Genomic DNA, 24,187 nt, shown 5'->3' on the forward strand with positions numbered 1-24,187 from the left:
ACCACTCTACTACTCTCTACTACTCTCTCTACTACTCACTCTCTACTACTCACTCTACTACTCTCTACTTCTCACTCTCTACTACTCTCCACTATTCACTCTCTACTACTTACTCTCTACTACTTTCTACTACATACTCTCTAATACTCATTCTCTACTACTCTCTCTCTATTATACACTCTCTACTATTCACTCTCTACTACTAACTCTCTACTACTCTCTACTACTCACCCTCTACTACTCACTCTCTACTACTCTCTACACTATTCACTCTCTACTACTCTCTAGTACTCACTCTCTACTACTCCCTACTACTCACTTTCAACTACTCTCTACTACTCACTCTCTACTACTCACTCTCTACTACTCACTCTTCACTACTCACTTTCTACTACTCCCTCGACTACTCTCTACTACTCAATCTCTGCTGCTCTCTCTACTACTCTCTACTACTCACTCTCTACTTTTTACTCGCTATTACTCACTCTCTACTCTCTACCTCTCTACCTCTCTCTCTACTACTCTCTACCTCTACCTCCCTACCTCTCCACCTATAGCCTCTCTGCCTCTCTCTACACGCACACATATGCACATTCATATATGCATATATATGTATTTATATATGTATGTGTGTGTATATTACCTACTGGAAGTCACCATTAGGTAGTTCTAGTTAGGACCTAGTTTCCATAGGAAATCCCCAACATTCTATTTGGAAAAACTGTGGCGCCGGTTGACAAATCTTCGCAAAATTCTCCAAGAAGATGGCCCGCTCTTCTCCTATCCTGAAAGTTTCAGGGTGATTTGTCAAGCGGGGGCCGAGAAAAAAGGGGGGTCCCAAAATATGTTTTCACCATGCAATTTTCCATAGGGACATTTAGGCGTGGCTACAGCCCGAACTGCTGAACGGAATTACACCAAATTTGGCAAAAAGGTAGAGATTGGTTCACAGATCACGCTTAAATGGTGTAAATCCGTGCAGTAGCTCCTGAGAAAATCAAAAGTAAAATCATAGATATATCTATGGGCGTGTAGGGTACGCGTACCCTTATGAGCACGAGCTGCATGCTAATTGGCTGTCAACTGTCTGTCAACACTCCAAACCAGGAAGTGTTGGCAGCCATCTTGAGTCTCGGTAGAACCGAAGCACAAGAAAACTGAAAAACAAGTGCGGAAAAGATGCAAAGGGGGCAGGGTAGAAACACCTTGACGCCCTAGGGTCAGGGTGTTTTTACCCTGTTTTTATTTTTAATTATAAATTGCAGGATGCATGTAGGATGAATCCCGGGGCAATGTATTTAATTAAAATGGGGGAGATCCAGAGGGGCCCTACAGACCAGGGGACCGCCACCCCCCGGGGCATCTTTTTTTTATAATAATCGCAGCCCCAGGGACCGCCACCGCAGGGGCTTTACCATTATGTATGCGGGGCTCACTGCCCCCCGCAGGCCCGGGGACCACCACCCCCAGGTTTCTTTTTTTTAATTTAAATTAAAAAACCTGTGTGGGAGCTCAAGCCCCCCCATACGCCCTGGGGACTGTCACCTCCCCGGGGCACAACATTTTTAAATTGGGGGGTCCGTGACAGACCCACAGCCAATGGGACTTTTAAATGTTGGGATGGGGGCCATGCGGCCCCCCCTCCTGGAGCCTTGTTGTGGACCTGGGGACCGCCACCCCCCAGGGCTGCCTCCTACAATGTCCCCCCCTGGGCCACTGTCGTTTGCTATGGTAGGGCGGAGCAAACTGCTTTGGTTTTTGGAAAAGAGAGCAGGAAACCTGCTCTCTCTTCCAAAAACCAAAGCCTATTGCTTTTCTACATGGGGAGCAGCATCAGTAGGGGGGCCACGCAGTCCCCCTCTCCATTTTTTTATTTAAAAAAAAGGGGGGCACACCTTGGGGGATTGGGTCCCCAGGGCAAAAAAAATTGAAAAAGAAGGGGGGCTACACAGCCCCCCTTCTTAAAAAAAACAACAACAAAAAACACCAGCATCGCGCTGGAGGCCACGCCCCCTTCATGCAGAGGGGAAATGAATTCCTCTTGAATACTGGGGTCCCCGGTGGGCCAACTAGCCCACCAGAAACCTCCAGTATGCGCCAGAGTGGTGTTCTGAAGACACGCCCCTTTTTACAACACTCTGCAATGCAGTTCTGTGGTGCTTACTAGAGGTAGCTGGTGAGCTATTTGCACCCCAGGCACCCTCAGGATTCAAAGGGAGTTAATACCCTACTTAAAACACGCCACGGGGCGTGTTTGCACACTGGTGAAGGGAGTGGGCGGGCCTGAGTTTACATGTGTGCAAACCCACCCTGTGGCATGGTTAAATTTGGGGCATTAATTCCTTGTACAACCTGAGGTTCCCTGGGGGCCAACTAGCCCACCAGGTACCTCCAGTAAGCGCCACGGAGCTGCGTTGCAGAGTGCTGTAAAAAGGGGAGTGACCTCTGAACACCTCTCTGCAAAGCAGGCCCCTGGCGCATGCTGGAGGTAACTGATGGGCTAATTGGCCCCCAGGGACCCTCATGATTGAGGAGGAATTAATTCCCCAACTTAAAATGTGCCACAGGGCGTGTTTGCAGACATGTCACCTCAGGCACGCCCCTGTCCTTCACCACTGTGCAAACGCACCCCGTGGCATGTTTTAAGTTGGAGAAATAATTTTCTTTCAATACTGATGGTCCCTGAGGGCCAAATAGCCCAGTACTGATCCTTAAAAGTAGTTCTAACCGTACTTACAGTAACTTGAATTTCCTTCCTTAGGCTAACATTGACTGGTTTCAATTGGAAATTCTTGTGTGGAGTTTTGGAACTTTAAAATATTCACCTAAAATAAGCTGAACAACGAATTCTAATCGTACTTACCAGTAACTTGTATTTCCTTCCATAGGCCATTGTGTGGTTTTCAGCAGAAAAGTTTCTAATTGTTGATTTTTGAAACGTACAAATATTCCGGTAAACTCAGCCGAACTACGAATTCTGATTTACTCACCTGTTATCAGGAGTGACCTCAGTGCTGCTTCTTTTATCCCAGCACCGACCCTGAGAAGTTATTCTAACCACACTTACCAGTAACTTGTATTTCCTTCCATAGGAATCCATTGTCTGGTTTTCACCAGAAAAGTTTCTAAGTGTCTATTTTTACAAACTAAAAATATTCCTTAAAAATCGCCTCTATGACTTAAACGCATTCTTTCAACTGTTTACAGGAGATGCACCAGCTCTGGTTCCAGGATCCACCACTAAGTAAGAAAAATACCAATACCACTACTTACCTGCTAAGTGAATTTCCTTCCATAGGGTAACATTGAGTGATTTCACTTGGAAATTCTTCCAAGTGTGGAGTTTTGGAACTTTAAAATTTTCACGTAAAATCAGCCGAACAACTAATTCCGATTTACTCACCTGTTATCAGGAGAGACCTCAGTGCTGCGTCTTTGAGCCCAATACTGATCCTGAAAAGTAATTCTAAAAATACTTAAAAATGTAACTTGAATTTCCTTCCATAGGCTAACATCGACTGGTTTCACTTGGAAATTCATCTTAGTGTGGAGTTTTGGAACTTTAAAATATTCACCTAAAATCAGCCGAACAGCGAATTCCCATTTACTCACCTGTTACCTCAGTGCTGCATCTTTGAGCCCACTACTGATCCTGAAAAGTAATTCTAACCATACTTACCAGTAACTTGAATTTCCTTCCATAGGCTAACATTGACTGGTTTCACTTGTAAAATTCTTATAAGTGTGGAGTTTTTTTTAACTTTATAACATTCCTATATAATCAGCAGAAGTACGAATTTCGATTTACTCACCTGTTATCAGGAGTGACCTCAGTGTTGCTTCTTTGAGCCCAGTACTGATCCTGAAACTTCCTTCCTTTAACTTCCTTCCTTTAACTTGTATTTTCTTCCATAGGAATCTATTGTCTGGGTTTCACCAGAAAAGTGTCACAAACTAAAAATATTCTTTAAAAATCCCCTATTTGACTTAAACGCATTCTTTCAACTGTTTACAGGAGATGCACCCATGTTGGATCCAGGAGCCACCACTGAGTAAGAAAAAAGTAACGTTAACACTACTTACCTGCTATCTGAATTTCCATCCATAGGATAACATTGGTGATTCTATGTGAAAAAGATTCTAAGTGTCAGCTTTTAAAATACAATAATATTCCTTTAAAATTACTACTGTAACCAACAACTGTTTACAGGAGATGTCCCAGGACTGAACCTAGGATCCAGTCCTGTGGTTAGAAAAGTAATCCAAAAAGTAACTAATTGCATTTAACTAGAAATTCACATTGACCTCAAAGTTGCATTGTGTCTGAAATTGTGTTGCACATTTCAACAACTGTAACTACTGTACTTAGAAGACTATTGCCTATTTGCCAAGAATTTCAGTACAGTAATTCATTCTGAGAAGGTATATTTTCTAATGTAATGTATAATGTAATAAAATATCTAAAAATAAATTGTTTAAAAAATGTAGAAAATCAGTTTTAAAAAATAAAAATAACAATTAATACATTTAAAAATTGTTATTTACAAAACCTTTGAAATTCACTGAAAAAAACATCAGTTTCAGACAAGTTATAGTTATGAATTAGCATTTAAAAAACCTTTGAAATTCACTGAAAAAACCATATGTTTCAGGGGCGTTATAGCTAGCTGGACATTTCACTCATACAAAACCATTGAAATCCCCCTCACGCACCAGCAACGCACTGCTGATGACATCACATATTACATCACTCATGACATGTTCGTTCAGTGACATCACTCGTGACATTACTGATGACATCTCAAATGACATCACTGATGACATCATCCTTGTGAAGGAGTGGCAGACCTCCTCTTACCCGAATATAACCTTTGATACACACATTGAAAAATAGAAACTCAAATTTTCAAAACAATGGAGATACCAATGCCAGTTAGAACAACCTATTCAGTAATTCCAAAATCTACATACACATCCACTCAATCACCAATAGTTCTATATAGTCACTCATATATGTACTCACTCATCATATGTACTCATACACCTATACATCCTGTTACACACCTACACTCATACATAGAAATACTCACACACATACTCACACATGCAAATAAACATCCATTCACTTGCATATACAGCTATACACACCACTACACTTACTTCTAAAGAAACATACACATACTTACTCTCTTAAACAATCACCTATAGAAACACATACTTATTTATACAGGAACTCTTCCAATCTCTCACTCTCATATATACTCATATACATCAATACTTTGTAGTTACTCATAAAGATACTATTGAGACAGTCAGTCACTCACTAACGCACCCATACACACACCGATCCACCCATACAGTCCTGCACACATGCTGTCTTTAAAACACATACAAACAGTGAGTCACTCATTCATGCATCTAGGAGTTAAGTAATATCCCCCACTGAACCATACAGACATTCATACTGATACTCAAAAAACCAACTAATAACCCATATACACACTCATGTAGCTACTCACCAACCCATTCAGCCACTTATACACAAAGTGAGACACTGATATTTACATATTTAAACATCACTCGCTAATACATGTATTCACTAAGATACACTTAATAGGTAAGTTATACATTTCTTTTTAAATAATCCATTTAGACACTTATTTACCCATTTATTCTTCCATCGACCTTTAGATATACATATATAATAAATATTTATTTTTCAGATAGGCACACATTCACTGGATGACGTGATGTTATCAGTGATGTCATTTGAAATGTCATCAGTGATGTCACTGAACATGTCATGAGTGATATAATATGTGACGTCATCAGCAGTGCATTGCGGGCGCACGAGTAATAGTTAGCTGAGCTAACTACAACGGGGGAATTTCAATGGTTTTGTATCAGTGAGATGTCCAGCTAACTATAACGCCCCTGAAACCTATGTTTTTCAGTGAATATATATTTACATACATACACATATAAACATGTATTTATTCTGCATATCTATATAAATACAAATATAAATGCATGCATACAAATACTTATACATATATGCATACATATGCATGTTATGTACATGAAAGTTTGAAAAACACTAATAAAAGCAAAGCTAAAAAGCCACCTACAAACAGAATTGCTGTAACTTAAACGAGGGTGAGACCTATTGCATTTTCATTGCTTGTTTACTTTGGTTCCATCAAGAGGGCATTCAGATGTGGCATACATTTGTCATAAATTCTGAATTTTAGCACTCTAGTTGCTCATTAGATCAGTGCAGTAAAGCTACTGCTCACCAGGGAATTCTGCTGCTGGTCTTCAAAGTGCATGTTTCAGTCTGCATGGAGCTGCGGGGAGCCATGAGGAGCCGCGAGTAGTCGCTGGAGCGGTTTTCCGAAATTTAACGCCGAAATCTGTCTGGAAAAAAAAACGGCAGGACGGACTGAGAGCTGAAAGCCGTGAGGAGTCGTTGGATAAAAATTAATGCTGAAAACGCCGAAAATTCCGAAAAAACGGCCGAAACCAACCGAGCCTCAGGCAGTCAGACAGTGAGCCTCTGGGTATTGGAAGGGGGTCAGCGAGTTGGCCTTTGTTAAAGGGCAGCAGCTGCTGGAGGAGTTTGCTGCAAAAAATCGAGTACCGAGTACTGACTGACTGAGAGACCTCAGCTGCTGGTTTGTTACTACCGATGTGAGGGGGTTGAAAAGCTCATGGTAAGGGCCCGAGTAGCCCACGTAAGTCTGCGTAAAGCCACGGGCTGCGTGGGGTGTGAGGTGGCTTCTGTGGTTTCTGCGGGCACGCGTGCGTGAAGTGGTTGGCACGAGGCTGGTGAGGCTGTTGAACTGCATAGTGCCGAGTAAGGAAAGCTGAGCAGAACCGTGGTAAGGCCGCTGAAGGGATGCGGTAAGGAGGCTCTGACTTGGCATTTGGATAAGCCGATAAGCCGTAAAAGGGGAAAACCATAAGTAAAGGCTGCTAACATCTTGTGTAATCAGTGGCATCTCACAGTGATTAAGAGAAGCAAGAGCTGTGGTTGGGGTGTGGAGCCTCTATGCTTTACTACTGAGTGGTGGCAGATCTGGGTCATTGTTGCATCAGGAGTCAGTGGCAGAGCGGGTCCCTGGAGTCCCTGGAGCTGCAAGGCAATGAGGAGATTCACGAACTGTGTAAATTGAGCAAGATGCGAGCCACTCCATGAGGTTACAGCTCCTGAGGAACGATAGTGGTGCCAAGCTGGGACTGCAGCAGAAAAGAAAGGATTTGATCAGTCGTTGGAGATTGTCAACAAGGGTGTTAAATAAAAGGGGGACACTTTAATGTATGAGTTCTGATTCTTGACTCTGGAGTTTGGCTGAAGGAGTGAGTTTTTAATAATGGAAGTCAGCATTACTCAGTTTGCTTCGTCATCACCTGGCGTTGATAATAGATAATTGTGATTGTTATCTTTGGCACCCCCAGCTGGGAGAGGGTAGATTATGAGGTCAGGTCGTCAGCGTGGGGCGCTGCCAAAATTAAAACCGCCAGAAGTCCGATAAACCAATTAATGTGGGGACCCAATTAAAGCAATATGGAAAAAATGAGGGAGGTAGTGGAGTAAATAGTGCAAGTAGAGTTTGTGTCTCATCAAAGGAGCACTTAAACGAGTCAGCAGAGTGGGGCTCTCCTCCTATGTCGCCCATAACCCCCATAACCCCTGGCCAGGTTCAAAAGAACTCTAAGACAAATGCCCAACCATCAGTTAAATGTTTCTTTTTTAAGTATCACCATAGCCAGACTCAAAAACAAAAAAGAAATACAACTAAGAATATTGAGTCTGTCAGTGACTGTAAAATATCCCCTTTATTATCTTCGTCATTGGGTCAAAAAAAGTTCAGCCTTGTGAAACAATGGAGTCTAAAATCTCCTTGGAAGTAGCAAAGTCATGCGAAGGAGTGTAAAGTTAGACAAAGCTGTAGAGGATGTAGTACTTTTACCGCCTGAATGTCTATTGGTGCCCTCCAGCCGTCTGAAGTGCAAGCACAAATCCATTGTCGTAATTTTGTGGTATATCCTACTGGGTCAATTCAGGTGGACGATTCACTGTACACCGGACAGGAGGAGTTTTATAAAAAAAACTCTGAGAGCGTAAACGCTGACGGATCAGTAATCGGTAACTCCTCCCGTTCGATCCATAATGCGAGTGATGAGGCTACAGTGTCAGTCCGCAATGTTGACGAATTAAACAATAAAAGAGGTGTGGTTGATTTAGTATCAAACCCAATTGAACAATCACTAACTACTGGTGATGCACGTCATTTCAACTTGACCAGTCTAGTATAATTTTAGAGAATAGTTTTACTTTCAACAAGTCACTACTGATCCCAGGTGCAGCTAGTAGGCACGACATTCCTAAAGCCAAGGTAAACGAGCAACGTAAAGCATCTAATACAGTCGATTTATCTTTGTTAACAAAATTTGATGGGAACTTTCAGGCCAGACCTGGTGTTTTGGAAAATAATGTCAACAGCCCTGAGCGTGGTATATGGGATTGTATGTTAAGTACTATGGAATCAATCACTAATGCCCTTAATTTTCATTCAGATAAGTTAGACGTCCAGGTGGACATTTTAAATACATTAGCAACACATGTTGTAGTAATTGATGCAAAGCTTTTGCAATTAACTACACTAATCTCTAAGGTGCAAGCAGACAAAGAGAGTCAGTCAATATCTTGCACATGTGCCCAACTGATAGATACAATTTCTGATTTACCTTCAATTGTCAGTTCTATGGTTCAGGAAGTGAAATTGTTGTCCGGCAGAAAAGTTCAAGGGTGTGATGAACCAACAAACCAGGTAAATGTAGCCAATAACTCCCAAATTGCAAAATGTTCCCACTCGTTCATTAAAAGTGAAAAAAACAAGGTCCACTTTATAGTCGATGAAAACGTCAGTGCTTTTCCCGAGCCTATTCAAACCCCAAGTGGAGAAAGAAAATCAGAGTCAAATAAGATCTGCACCAAAACCAGTAGGGCTTTACAAGTTATTCCAGAGCCTGAGTTTTTATCAAAACGGGTGAGAAAAAGGTTAAGGAAAACTCACAATAAAACAGCATTGGAAAAAAAAGTCCATAGTGGGATAGTAAATAATAGTCTCAATCCAACCATGAATTTTAAATCTGTGGATCTCTTCCCTATTTTTAGACCAATGAAAGATTCTGAAGTTGACAAAAAGGATAAGCAAACTACTCAAGTAGGTAATAGTGTGATGAAGGAGGAGGCCAAATTAAATGCAGGGATTAAAAATCAGGCCCAAACAAACCTGGGGACATGAGGAGGGCAAGTTAAGCCAAATAATGAATCAGTCTCCAAATGTGGAAACCAAAATTTTACTAATCAGAATATGGTAAATCAGATACAAGTAGCAGTAGGTCCTAAAGTCCAGCCTGAAATAAATCTAGGGGAGTCACGGACAGTTTGGATTAGTGATGATGGGATAGTCCAACAGGGAGTTCAAAATACGGTTAACGAGAAAATTGAAAAATCCATTTACTTACAACATAACCTGAATGTCCAGACCGATCATCCCTGTATCCAGGTCCAAAAGCCTTTTAATGCGAAATGCCCAAATCCCATTCATCCCCAACGTAACATGAATGAACAGGAGGACCGGCCCCGTATTCAGGTCCAAATGCCGCCAGATCGGGCTGACTTAATGAATTTGACAGTTTCTGCTTTGTCCTTGAATGTTTAGAAGAGGGTATTACCTGATTCGAGAGTAAGGGGCATTATAGAAAACTCCAATGTGTTGGTGGAAAAGAGTAAAGTGTTTTTTTGCCCTCAATATTCTACTAGAGGCCTTTATGACATTTTAAATCGGGGTAACATTTTGCAACTTTTAAATGCTATTCCAGATCTTAAGGATGTAGTATCTGGTGACCTGGATTTTGTAGAGTTTAAGAATGATAGTGGTAATAGGGAGATAACACTTATCTCTTGGCTAAATGATGATATTTTTAGAAAAATAATAGCCAATGCTAACAAATTTGAAAATTGGGGTATTAAGGTATGGAGACTTCAAGGTTTGCAATATTCGACTCCTTTAATCCTGATCAAATCTTTGAGTAGCCCGGTTGTAAAAAATGATGCCCTAAAATTGATTATGGCAGATCAAGTTAGAGTGTTGAAAGGCACCTCTGGTCCATCCTCAGAGCTAAATAGGTTATGTGGTATTAAAATTAGGAGCTGCCAGGGGGCGTGGCTAGGGCGCCGATGGTGGAGGTCGCCTGAGCGCTCGGCTCCACGATCGAGCCGCCATTAATCCTGTTTCCCGGGCGTCAAGGGCTCCCCAACCCTCCGATTATTGAGTGAGGTGGGCGCTGAGCCGGGGGGCGACATTGGAGAGCCACAGCGAGGCACGGTTGAGGAGAATGAGAGCCGAACGAGTGCCTCCGGACCAAGCGGCACCGAGCTCAAAATGGCGCCTGCTCCGTCTTGGTGATCCTGAGGCGGCCGGTGCACCTAGGAGGCCGGAGAATCCGCCAACGTCTTCTTTCTCTTTCCCCTTAATGGTGGATCGACGCAGATGCCAGCTGCCTGAATGACCGACGACACTTGTGAACTCTTTGAGCGGTGCCCGTCAAGACCACCGCTCAGCTGGACCCTTGGAACACTGCGGGACGCGGAGCTGAGGAAAGAGGGGGGAGCTGGTCAGAACCCCATCCAACTCGAGACGACATCGGCCTCCGCCGCCTCGGACCTCAAGAACGCTGGCTCACGTGCCCATTTGGACCACGCTGAGAGGAAACTGAGCCCAGTGCAGGGAGCTGGAGGCCGAGAGAGTGGATGGAATGTGATCGGCCTAGTCTTGGGGCCTACACGGACCGGTGACGGTGAAGGTGGAGGCCCACAGTTTAAGACGGAGGTGGGAGTGGCTTGGGAGGATCGCAGCCCCCGGCCGCACACTGCGAACTGGTGGTGACCCTTCTCCCCCTCTCTAATCGGGAGAGCCCGCGCCAAGTGGTATCTACAGCGGGCGCCATTGTTGCCTGATCCAAACAACCTCGTTAAATCTGCAACGACCCACCAACAGATATCATTGAACTCTGATATTCACTACGAACGGAGTGACCCGAGTGGGCGAGCTACTGGCTCCATGATCCTGGACCGCGAGCGGTCGTGACCCACTCTGTCGCCACACCGGGGGCTGGCCGTCGGGCCGAGCCGATACAAGGGCTGAGACGGGAGCTGACGGCACCTCGATTGACACTCCTCATCTGGGCGATTGCCAGATCCACCGCCGGAGACCACGGCCACCATGGTGAAGCCGAAGGGCACTAAAGGTGGTACGCAGGCCACCTCGGACGCGGAGACGCCGGACAAGGGAGACCAGCTGGACCCGGAGACGTTGAGGGACCCACACCTCCAGCACCAACTGGACAAGATTCTGGCGGCGATAACCGATACGAGATCGGCACTCCAACAAGACATTGCCCAGGTCGTGACGAGCCTGGGCTTGCTCAGAGCTGACCATGGCAAGCTCTCGGACAGAGTTAAGGAGGTGGAGAGCTCGCCGCCATGAAGGACGCCCTGACTCGGATAGATGCACTGGAGAGGAGGGCGGAGGACGCGGAAGGGCGCAATAGAAGGAACAATATCCGTATAGTAGGCCTACCGGGAAAAATTGAAGATGGGGACATGGAGGCCTACCTAAAGGACGCTGATTTGGGTACGAGCTGGGGTCCCCCTGCAGGTTACGAAACATATTTATGGACCCGGAAGGGAGGTTTGTAGCCATAGCGGGTAAATTGGCGGGAAAAGATATAAACATTTGCAGCATTTATGCGCCCAACGTGGACCAGCTAGCCTTCTTCGAGGCGCTATCGGGCTCATTGGCCCACTATCTGACAGGGCCACTCTTGATCGGAGGGGACTTCAACTCGGTGGTGGACATAGATCTTGATAGATCCCACCCTCCCCTGGTGGACTCACCGACATGCCGGGTAGCTAGGGGTAGACAGGAATGGCAGACTAAATGGGTACTGACAGATGTCTGGCGGGCCCAACACCCATATACCCGGGACTACTCTCATTTCTCCGGTATGCATGAACTACATGTGAGGCTGGATGGGTTCTTGGGATCGGCGAAATTGGTATCCTCGGCTGTGAGTATTTAACGAGGACTATTTCCGACCACAACCCTCTTCTGGTCGACTTCAGATGGTTCCCGGGCACCCCCTGTGTCCCAACTTGAAGGTTGCGCCTCGAAATACTAGAGGATTTATTGTTTCGGAGCGAACTGGAAGACCAAATCACCGCCTCCTTCGCGGAGAATGAGGGCACGACTGGAGCAAGGGCCACGGAGTGGGACGTCTTTAAGGTGGTAGTGAGAGGCTATTGCATTACTAAGAAAGTGGGGATGCGACGAGTCTTTTAGAGGACCTCGGAAAGGCAGATCGGAAACTTTGTGAGTTGGAGCTCTTACAGCCCTGCCGCCCAGAGCTTCAACAACAGACTGCAGTGGCGAAAGAAGCTGTGGCTGTTGAAGTTGAAAGACTACGGAGTTTTGATTATAAAACTTACCTGACCAGATCACTAGCGGAGGGTGACAAATCGGGGGCACTCCTAGCTTGGCTAGCTAACCCCACGAGGCGCACCTCTCCCACGGTGTCTATGCGGGACGCTGAGGGAGTGGAGGTCTATACTCAGCCCGAAATCCTCAGTTGTTTTATGAACTACTACTAAGACCTATACCAAAGTAGGATGATAGCTGACATTACCCCCATTGATAACTTCTTACGGGATTTGCCCATCCCTACTCTGGAACCCGAACAGGCAAAGGACTTGGGGAAAGACGTAGAACTAGGGGAGATCCGCAGTGACATAAAACGTATGGCACGCAACAAAGCTCCGGGATTGGATGGGCTTCCAGTAGAGTTCTATGCCACCTACGTCGACCTCTTGGCCCCGCTGCTGTTGATAGTATACGAAGAGGCGAAACGCCTGGGGCACCTCCCGGGCTAGATGCATGAGGCCCTAGGAGTCCCCCTGCTTAAGCTCGACAGAGAGAGTGGCGACCCGGCATCTTATAGGCCGCTTTCGATGCTGACGGTAGATTATAAAATATTAAGCAGCATCCTTGCGCCAAGACTACTGGGACACATGGGCTCCCTGGTGCACAAGGACCAGGCGGGGTTCATTCCTAAGCAAAACACCACAATGAACATCCGTCGCCTACTCCGCCTGTTGGAAGAGAGCCAGGACGAGGCTCCCCAACCCATGATCCTTTCGATTGACCTGGAGAAGGCTTTCGATAGCCTAGAGTGGGAGTACCTCCGTAGGGTGCTTAGTTGTTATGGGGTAGGAGAGGGATTCTTGAGTTGGACAACAGTGCTCTATGCCTCTGCGATAGCGAGGGTAAGATCAGGACCGCTGATCTCCAAGCAATATCCGGTGGAGCGAGGTACGAGGCAGGGCTGCTCGTTATCCCCGCTGCTCTTTGCGCTGGCGGTGGAGCCCCTGGCGTTGTCAATTTGCACCGGGACCCACTACGCAGGACTGAGGACCTTATCGGGGCAACAGTTCCCTGTACGCCGACGACCTGTTGCTTTTCCTGGAGGATGCTGAGGGGGCCTTGGCTGGTGCAGACGCTGTACTCACTTCCTTCGGTAAAATATCGGGCCTCAGGGTGAACTGGTCGAAAACTTGCTCATTTCCAGTTCGCAAAGGGGAACCCCAGCCCGACACACCTAGGGCAATCAGGTGGGCACCCAATTGCCTAAAATATTTGGGGGTTTATATTTACCACTGCCCCCCTGACATTCTAGAGGGCAATATATCCCGGTGAGTTCGGGCACTAAAGGGTAGCATGTCTTTTTGGACTACCCTGCTGTTGTCGGTGGCAGGACGTATAGCGCTGCTGAAGATGGTGGCGCTTCCCCGGCTACTCTATTTCTTCAGGACGCTTCCGATCTGGATCCCGCCGGCCGTATTCCGGAACCTGAGATCGCTAATTGTGGCTTTCCTTTGGGGACCGGGCCGTCGCAGGGTTGCGCTTAAGACCTTGATGAGACCTAAAGCGGAGGGTGGGCTAGCTGTTCCCAATTTTGAAACATACTACTGAGCTGCTCAACTACAGACATACACTGAGGAGGTAGCACGGGAGTTTCGAGGCCCAGAGGAGGAACGGGGGCTGGGAATACCCAGACACGTTCTTTCTTATATCGCACTGCAGCAGAAGCTAGCAATGAGGGACCTCACGCACCCAGATCGTGCTGGAACTGCATGCAGCGCAAGACAGGAATGAACCACCCCTACCCCTCCGAAATCCCATTGGGGATGCTTACAGCGTTACCACATGGTGGGGATTGGTTGCAAATACAAGTTTGGGAGGACGCGGGCATACAAGTTGTTGGCGACCTATACGAAGACGGAGTGCTGTTGCCCTTCCAGGCAATCCTGGACCGTTTCGATGTCCCCAGGGGCGATTTCCTGCTATACACAGTGATCATGAGGGCACTTCAGGCACACTGGCAGAGCGGTCTTCTATTTCTATTTCTATTTTAGGGGGTTTTATAGAGCGCTTGGTGACCCACAGCGGCGTGTCCCCGCGCTAAGGAGCTAATACCTGCCAGAACTTACAAATACAGAAAAACTACTGTGTGAATAAAGCAGTCTTCAGCTTGGCTCTAAAGATTGTTTCTGAAGGTTCTAATCGCAGCGCCATAGGTAACTTGTTCCATCTGGATGCCGCGAGGTGCCTAAAAGATCTTCCACCCATCCGGGCTCTGGACACCTTAGGAATTGCCAGGAGTCCTGAGCCGGAAGATCTCAGAGAGCGAGACGGCTCATAGGGTGTCAGCAATCCTTTCAAAGGGAGCGGCGCTCTCCCGTTGATAATCCGGTGGCACGTGCACAGGGCTTTGAATTCCACCCTGCTACGGATCGGGAGCCAGTGCAGAGACCGGAGGGCCGCTGTGGAGCCTGCTCTTCTGGGTAGTCTAAGGTCTTGAAGAACCACAGACGTCTATGGCATATCAGTATGTCATGATGGCAGCGGGAACGGTTAAAGCTCTAACGTGTTTATACTCCAGGATGGTTAACAAGAGGCTGCCTCCATTGGAGACACTCAAGGCCAAATGGGAGGCAGATATAGGGAGAGACATCCCGGAGACCACCTGGGCCCAGCTGATGCGCCGAGCTTGGAAGAGCACGCGCAACGCTCGGTTCCAATTGGTCCACTTTTATATATTACACCGAGCATACCTGACCCCGGAGAAGATACAAAAGTACTTCGCCTCTGACACTGCAGCCTTCCCTAGATGCCGGACGATTGGAGCAGATCTAAGCCACATGTTATGGTCCTGCCCCGCTTTGTCCTCCTACTGGACAATGATAGGGGACACCCTTAACAGGGTTACAGAGCGGACCCTGCAATTCGACATCGCAGTAGGGATCTTACAATGGTTTCCGCATACCCCCAAAATGAAAGTTATCAGCAAATTCATTGACATGGGATTGCTCTTGGCAAAACGGAAAATACTGCGACATTGGAAGGCACGAGTTGGTCCAACGGGCATTAAATGGCGCAACAAGTTCCTTAAATGGGCTGAGGGTAAGAGCACCCTGAGATATCAACTAGCGAGCCGTCAGCAGAATGAGAGGGCGTTAGAATCAGAGAAAGCATGGGAGGCACTGGTGCAGGCCTTACGCGATCATAGCATGCCTAGCGACACAGACAGTAATACCAATGAGCAGCCTATGTCCTCGTAATACGACAGGTATACTGCATTTCCCCCAGACTGCGAAAAGTTTCCACCATATGCTTTCTGATAACCTAACTATGCACCGATGGCGTGGGGGGGTGGGAGGTGGAAAGAGGGAGGAGGGAGCACCTGCAAGCTTCCTAATAAGGTCTTGATAAATCGAACCTGTTGCTCAGCCACTAGTCCTCTAGGTGAGTTTTGTTGGGTTGGGTGGAGGGGGGGGTTCTTTCTTTTAGAAAAGCAGGTGTGAAATTTATTTTATAACTGGTCGTATCTGGTTGACCACAGGAACCACGCTCATCGTTAAGTTACAAATTACCGCCCGACCCCCGGGTTGTGGGTTGAATGGCCGTGTAACAGTACTACCTCAACTTCGGTGTTACCAGCACCGATTGCATTATTGTTGACCGATGTACAACTGTGAATTTCATCTGCAATAAAAATATATTTCCCCCCCAAAAAAATCAGGAGCTGCCAGCCAGGTTCACGGGTATGTGACAAGTTAAACATAGTCTCTGAGCATGTTGAAGATTGGAGTTGGTGTTAAAACTTAGGCTGCAGTGTCAACATTATCGGCGCCATCTTGCCCCCTTTTCGAGCCCATTCGTGCGCGTAAGCGGCAGCCATTTTGAGTACCATGGCCTCTCTGCCCATCGCTGATAGCCAGCGCGTCTCTCTCTCTCTCCCTCCTGACCTCGCAAGCATCCCCCGCACGCTGACAGTCCCCGCTCTCACATGCCTTGGGTCATAAACCCCTCTTCAGCGCAGCTCTGCCTCGGAACCCCATCCTGTTCCCAGCGCAACACCTCCCTTCATTCCTTTCATGGTCCCGGGTCCCTTGATAAAACCCCCTTTCCTGTGTGCCCGTTTGTCTTACTCGTTCCCAGGCCGCCACCTGGCCCTGCGGATACTGTTTATTGCCCCCTGTACAGTAGGAAGCTTCCCCCTTCAAAGTATCCACGAGTTGATCAAAGCCCCCACCCTATGAGATCCGATCAACCTCATACATTCCGTGAATCGGTGGAATGTCCAGCTGCGCGATAATCATCACCTGTTGTGACCGGGGTGGGGACTTCAACTGTAAATGTGTGTGGGAACGGGCCTGAAGCGGGGATTCCGAGGATGTCTTTCCGTACATCAAAGTATTGACAAAGATGTGTTTTACGCAATAAAGCAATAAACTTGTGTATAAGAGGCCAGGCCTCAGAGATGCGGTTAGAGCATCTCGAGAAGATACCCTGTTGTCTGATTTGATGTGTTCTGCTCCGTCAGAATAAAACTTCTGTTTCCTGCCTTCCAGTCTCCAGCGCCTGCCTCTTTGTTTGGTAACTTGAGTGGGTATAGAGGCGGTTAACGCCGGGCAACTCTGAAAAAGGTCATCGGCCCTACCTTTTTCCACAATTGGCGCCCAATGTGGGGCCCATCAGCGACTCGTGGATCCAGTGGGAGAGGTCCTGACGACAGAGTGAACGACTGCAACGATCGGGAGAGCTCCTGTCCGATAGACCCTCGTCTGACAGCCGATCATCCGAACTTCACTGGTTCCGAACAGACCTCTCTCGAGTGATCTACGGTCCTGACTGGGAACCATCAGGAGTGCCGCGAGGATCACGAAGAATAGAGGACGATCGGGCACTGGATTCGGAAGACAAGAAACTGTCCATGCGGTCCGGGTAAGGTCGTGTAAACACGACGAATTACGAAATGATTGTTTGATTGTTTGGAAAATACTAGTATTACTCTTTTGTTGATTTGTTTGGAGATTCACTGTCTGCAAACGGAGAAACCACAGGCTCTCTCTCTTTGCAAGCAGTGAAGGATAGGTAACGCAGACTTTTGTCCCCATTGTAATCCGTCGTGCCTATCTTCCTCCCCCACTGATTGATTGTTTGACCCGAACTGCTGTTCGTGGATTGTTCTCTGGAGATTCTCTGCCTGAAAACAGGGAAGAACAGGTTCTCTCTTTGCAGGTAGTGAAAGGGTAGGTAACACAGACTTCTGTCCCTGTTGTAACCCGTCGTGCCTACTTACTCTCCCCATTGATTGTTTGATTGACCGAACATTGACTGTTCGATATTGGTTCTTTTTGAGGTATTCACCGCCTGCAAACAACGAAGAATAGAAATATTCTGTCTAGTCTTTGCACGCAGTGATAAGATAGGCAGTGCAGACTTTTGTCCCCGTTGTAATCCGTCATGCCTGTCTTCTCCCCACTGATTGGTAGCCTGTTTAGCCCGGACCGCTTATTAGAGATGAACCATCCGGCTCCACTGGAAGGCACCCCTAATAAGGACATGTTCATGAAGCATGGATTGATCGCTATAGCGTATAGCAAGCTGTGGCATAAATATACGAAAAAGGATCGAGAAAGTCAGTGGCCACTGATAGGATCCTTCGATGAGGATAAAATAAGCACGCTAGAAACAGCCCTTGGTAAACACAAGACAACGCCCACTATGCTTGATAGTCTCGGCATGTGGCGCAAAGAAACCGAACAACGTAAAAAAAGAACTGAGAGTAGGTTGGGAAAAGAGCTGCGAAAGGCAGCCCACCTAGCTGCTCAGAAACTAGAAGAAGAGATTAAGGAAAGAGAGGAAGCCAAACAGAAACTAGAGGTGGAAACATCAAGCCAGTGTCCGGTTAGAACGCCCTCTACGCTCTATCCTGAATTGCCCTTGAAACAGCGAGCCAACGATGATTTGTTGTTAGGTCCTCCGATCATCTACATGCCCCCTCCATATGCCCCTTCCCAACCCTTAGCACAGCACCCACCACCCCCAAGCACAGACGAGAGTAGTACCAGAGCTTCGGCCCCCGTGGCCTCTGTGCCGGCCGAACCCCTTGTATTAGGTACAGCACAAGCGACCGTGTTAAATGACCCAGAGACCCGGAAGGCTGATTCTGCAAGAACGAACAGATTAAGCAAGGATGAGCGAGCAGGGATTGACAAGGTAGTGAGGACATTGGTAGAAAGAAAGGAAAGTGAAGAGCACGTCACGGACATGTTCAACACGTATACAGGGAGCCACAGACGACATTTTACCGTACGACTGTGTTACCACATCTTGAATGCGTACGAAGACCGATATCGAGAAAAAGGTCCCGAGAGCCTAACGACTCTGTACAGGAAGTCGATATCGGGGATGAGGGTAAGTGTGATGTGGCGGACCTCCTTACGCGTAGGCTTGAGGTTTTCCGCCACCTCACTGAACAGGAATCGGAAGCTAAACCCCCGACACCTGTAGCAACCAAACCCCAAACTGAGCGAGCTAGCACCATGATGCCAATAAGAGAGGCTGCCCCCTACTGGGTTCCTCCACGACGTCTAGGAACTCACGATGACGTCAACCACAAAGATGCAAGAGGGAGGGTAGTGTACAACTGGGTCTACCAGCCATGGGATCGGCAGGATATCCTGACGTTCCGGAAATCTCTGCCTGACTTACGTAAAAACCCCACTGCCTTCTATACTGAATTAGGTACAGCCCTAGGTTCAACAATTATGACCCTGGCCGACATCGATTTGTTTTTCGGGTTATGTCTACCAGCTGATGTGTGGAAGCAAATCCGGAAAGTCGACCACCTTGAGCTGTTCGGACATACCTGGTCACAACTCGATGACATAGATAGGCAACGAGAACCTGGACAGAAACCTTTGAAATCCATTTTAGACTTCCCAGATAAAATCGTGCAAAAATTGAAAACCCTGATTCCAGAAAAGAAAGTGGACTGGTCAATAGTAACGGCTTGTCGTCAGAAACCCCAGGAGGATGTATCAGAATACTTCTCCCGGTTTGAAACGGTGTTCTCCGATTACAGCGGCCAGGATATGACCACTGCAACCGGACACCATCTGTTTGTCCAAAATTATGTTAAAGGTTTGTCACCGGAGGTCTCCCAGAAACTGCAGGCCAGCGAGAGTAGTTGATCAGCTTCCAAACCTGCGGCTATCCTTCAGATGGCCCAATATTACGAACACCAGAAAAACGAAAACGATAGAGCGACAGAGAAAAAGAAGAAAGACTTAAAAGAGAGGGTGATGATTGCGCAATTGCAAGGGGTGACTATAGAACGAGAGCAATACACAGTAAACTATCAGACGAATGTCCCTAAGAACGCACCTCCTAAAGACCGCACCTCGACACCCCACATTGGACGTACAGACATTAGAGAGGACCAGTGCGCCTTCTGTAAAGGATTCGGCCATTGGAAATCCCAGTGCCCGGTTCTTTCAGAGATAAACAGAAATAGGGACCCCAAGGACGTAGCGGGTGGACCAAGAAATAGAGGACAGCAACGGGGGCCCACAAATGACATGACTAACGATAGATCAAACAGACCGAATACATTTGACCGACCCAGACAGAATCAGTACCAACAGTCTGACTGCGACGATGCCCACGACTTTGCATAGGACTGCCAAGGGCAAGGGAGGGATCCAGTCGAGCTCTATGTTGACCAGCAAGGTCCTTATGTCACTGCTAAGGTCCTGGGTACAAAGTCTCCATTTCTGGTAGACACTGGCGCAACACGTAGTGCGTTATCTAAACGGCTGATTCCAAGGGCACCCTTGTCTGGCTCACTTGTGACATCGATAGGTTTCGATGGAATGCCCTCCACTAACCCTTTGTCCACTCCGATCCCCTTCGACTTAGAAAACAATACCACTGACACGACGTTTTTGCTTTCCTCCAATACTCCTGACGCCATTATGGGACTTGACTTACTGAAACACTTCCGAGCGACCATTAGATGTTCCCAAGACGGAGTTCGACTTTTCCTGTACCACAACCCCATTCTGCTTAGACATTGCCCTTCCCGACGCATGTTTTCTATCAATGACGCTGACACATCCCTGCTTGACACTCTGCCTCCGTATCTGTGGGCCAAGACGGATTCGGACGTAGGGCGCATGATGATTGACCCAGTGCACATTACTGTCCGACCAGACGCAATACTCCCAAAACTTCCACAATATCGGATATCGCCCGAGGGCGAGAAGGCATTGGTAAAGATTATTCAGTCACTGATAGACGCAGGAGTGGTAGAGGAAGTGGTTAGCAACGTTTGCAACAGTCCTATCTTGCCCATCATCAAGAAACAAGGAGAAGGGGATGAGAAAGCATACCGCTTCATCATCGACCTTCGAGAGATCAACAAAGTGGTTGTACCCCAGTACCCCGTGGTCTCAGACATCACCACTATCCTGACCTTGATTCCTTCTACTGCCACCATCTTCACTGTAATTGACCTCAAAAACGCATTTTTCTCTATCCCCATCCACCCAGACAGCCGATATCTCTTCGGCTTCACCCTAAAAGCCCGCTCATATAGGTTCTGCCGAGCACCCCAAGGCTACACTGAAAGTCCCAGTATCTACAGTCAGGCCCTCAAGAGACAACTGGATCAGGTCCAGTTACCCGATGGAGTGGTGTTAGTACAATACGTCGATGACATCCTTTTGGCGGCCGACACCACTCCACTGGCAGTCATAGCCACCATTCAACTCCTGCACTTCCTGGCGGAAAATGGCCACAAGGTCTTCAAAAAGAAGTTGCAATTCTGCCAACCCCAGGTCACTTACTTAGGCCACCTCCTGTCCAAAGACGGAAGGAAACTTACTCCCGACCGGATCCAAACCATTCTTGAAACCCCTGTCCCTAAGACTCAGAAACAGGTCCGCTCCCTACTAGGCCTCACCTCCTTCTGCCGACAGTGGTTACCAAACTTCAGCCTCATTGTGAAACCGCTGCTTTCTCTGCTAGCTAACGATGTCCCCTTCCCACTCCCTTGGACCCCTGAGTGCCAAACCTCCTTCACGGAACTACGAGATGCCCTTTGTTCGGCCCCTGTCCTAGGTACCCCCGATTACACAAAGCCCTTCTCCCTCTACACTCACGAAAGGGAGGGGTGCGCTTTATCTGTCCTAACCCAGTCCATTGGCCCAAAGCAACGACCTTGCGCTTACTTCTCTGCCACTCTTGACCCTGTAGCCAGAGCCTTGCCTGCCTGCCTTCGAGCTGTAGCTGCCGCTGCTATCTCTATCTGACAAAGTGAGGGGATCGTGCTTTCGAATTCCCTCACGGTACTAGTGCCCCATGCAGTTGACACCCTCCTGAACCAAACCAAGACGCAACACCTGACGAGTGCACGACTGACTGGATACGAACTGACTTTGCTTGCACCCCATATCACCCTGAAAAGATGCACCACACTGAACCCGGCAACTTTGCTACCCCTACCAGAGAACGATCCCAATGTGCCCCCTGTACACGACTGTGTGACTCTCACGGACGAACAGACTAGAAGTAGGGTTGACCTCAGAGACACGGCTTTTTCTGACCCTGACGGAGAGCTGTGGGTGGACGGCTCTTGCATCAAACTCCCCGATGGCACCACTTCAGCTGCCTACGCAGTCACCACGGCTCGAACTGTAGTCGAGACAGCCCGCATCACACAACGATCTGCCCAGGCAGCGGAACTGATTGCCCTGACACGAGCATGCATCCTAGCAGCAGGAACCACAGCGAACATTTACACCAACAGCCAGTATGCCTTCGGGGTGGTTCACCATTTTGGGCTCCTTTGGAAGGAAAGGGGATTCTTGACCTCACACGGCACCCCTATCTTGCATGGAGATTTAGTCTCCGCCTTGATCGAAGCTGTCCTTCTCCCCAAAAGACTTGGGGTCATCAAATGCCAGGTACACAAGAAAGTGACAGACATTATTGGACAGGGAAATGCACTAGCGGACCTCACTGCTCGAACGACAGCTGAAAATAGGACGACAACACGCATGTACGTGACCAGGTCACAAGCAGAAAAATGGACCGACGCTAGGGACACTGTTAGGGACATTCAAATGGCTAGCACACAACGCGAATTGACTGAATGGGCACGGGTGGGATTAAAGGACGATGAAGGCTGCTGGCGGACAAAAGACGCAAACAAATGGTTGTTACCTGACTCATACCTGATTCCCATACTGACTATGGCACACTCCCCTGCTCACATAGGATCAGCCCCCATGATTGAACTTGTCTCCAGAGTTTGGCACAACGATAAAATCACGGACTCCGCCAAACGTCTGGTCCAACAATGCCTGATATGCCTGCAACATAACCCTGGGAAAGGAACTGTGGTCCCCCGGGGAGGGTTTGGGGTTCCCAATCACCCATTTGAAGTCCTAAAGATGGACTACATCCAACTACACAGATGCCAAGGCCTGAAATATGTGCTTGTAGTGGTGTGTGCATTTAGCAAGTGGGTGGAGGCATACCCAACCCGTGATAACACTGCTATGGCCACTGCAAAAGTACTGCTAAAAGAATTCTTCCCTCGCTACGGCCTTTGTCGAATTTTATGGAGCGACAATGGCCCCCACTTCATAGCCGAAGTCATCCAGCTCATCTTAAAGGGGCTGGGTATCACACAAAAGTTCCACGCAGTCTTCCACCCCCAGTCTGCTGGACTAGTCGAGCGACACAATGCCACACTGAAATTAAAATTAGCCAAGATAGTGGCTACCACAGGACTGAAATGGCCAGACGCTCTCCCACTGGCATTGCTATCAATGCGTTCCACCCCCACCAACCACCTGACACCATACGAGGTCGTTTTTGGCCGGCCCATAAGCGTCTGGTCTGCACCTAAACCAACTTCCATCCATGACGTCCCGGACGTCCTAATGTCTGATTATTTGTACAAGTTAACTGAAACTCTGTCTGTCATTCACCAGCAGGTGCAGCAGGCCATCCCCGATGCTTCCAGGGGTCCGGGCCACGACATCCAACCGGGGGACTATGTACTAGTCCGGAATTTTCAGCGGGCGAAGAGTTTGGAACACCGGTGGACGGGCCCCTGGCAAGTACTGATCACCACCCGAACGGCGGTTCGAGTGGAGGGGAAACGGCTCTGGCTGCACGCACACCACTGCAAGAAGGTCTCCTCGACCCTGGTCACGACAGAAAACATCGACAACCAAGAAGAGCTCCTGAGCAAGGATCGACCATCACTGAACTGCTATCCTGACACCGAGGCACTTGAACTTGCCAAATTCTCTGATCCCACTGTGCCAACCAGAGAAGGGTATTTTCTGCGTCGAAAATGAGGGAGCTTCGGCTAAGTAGACCACGGACTGAGTTAAATCTCAGAACGGTGACCTAAACACTACCAAGGGTTACCCGGAGAGAAGCTAAACAAAGTCTGTGGTTCTGCCCGCTACCGAGCACCTTGAAGATGATGGAAGTGCCAGATAAGAAGATGATGGAAGCAACAGGAAATACCCACTACAGGAACCCAAAGACTGACAATATGCACAAATCAAAGACAATCGCCTTCTTCATTGTCTTCCTCTTTTGCCTCCTCCTCACGACTTCCTTCTGGATCTTGGAGGAAAGCACACCTGCTCATCAGATACTGCTAACCACTGCACAGCCTACCATCA

The sequence above is a fragment of the Lissotriton vulgaris genome, chromosome 1_1 (genome assembly GCF_964263255.1).
Source record: "Lissotriton vulgaris chromosome 1_1, aLisVul1.2, whole genome shotgun sequence".
Taxonomy (NCBI): Eukaryota; Metazoa; Chordata; class Amphibia; order Caudata; family Salamandridae; genus Lissotriton; species Lissotriton vulgaris.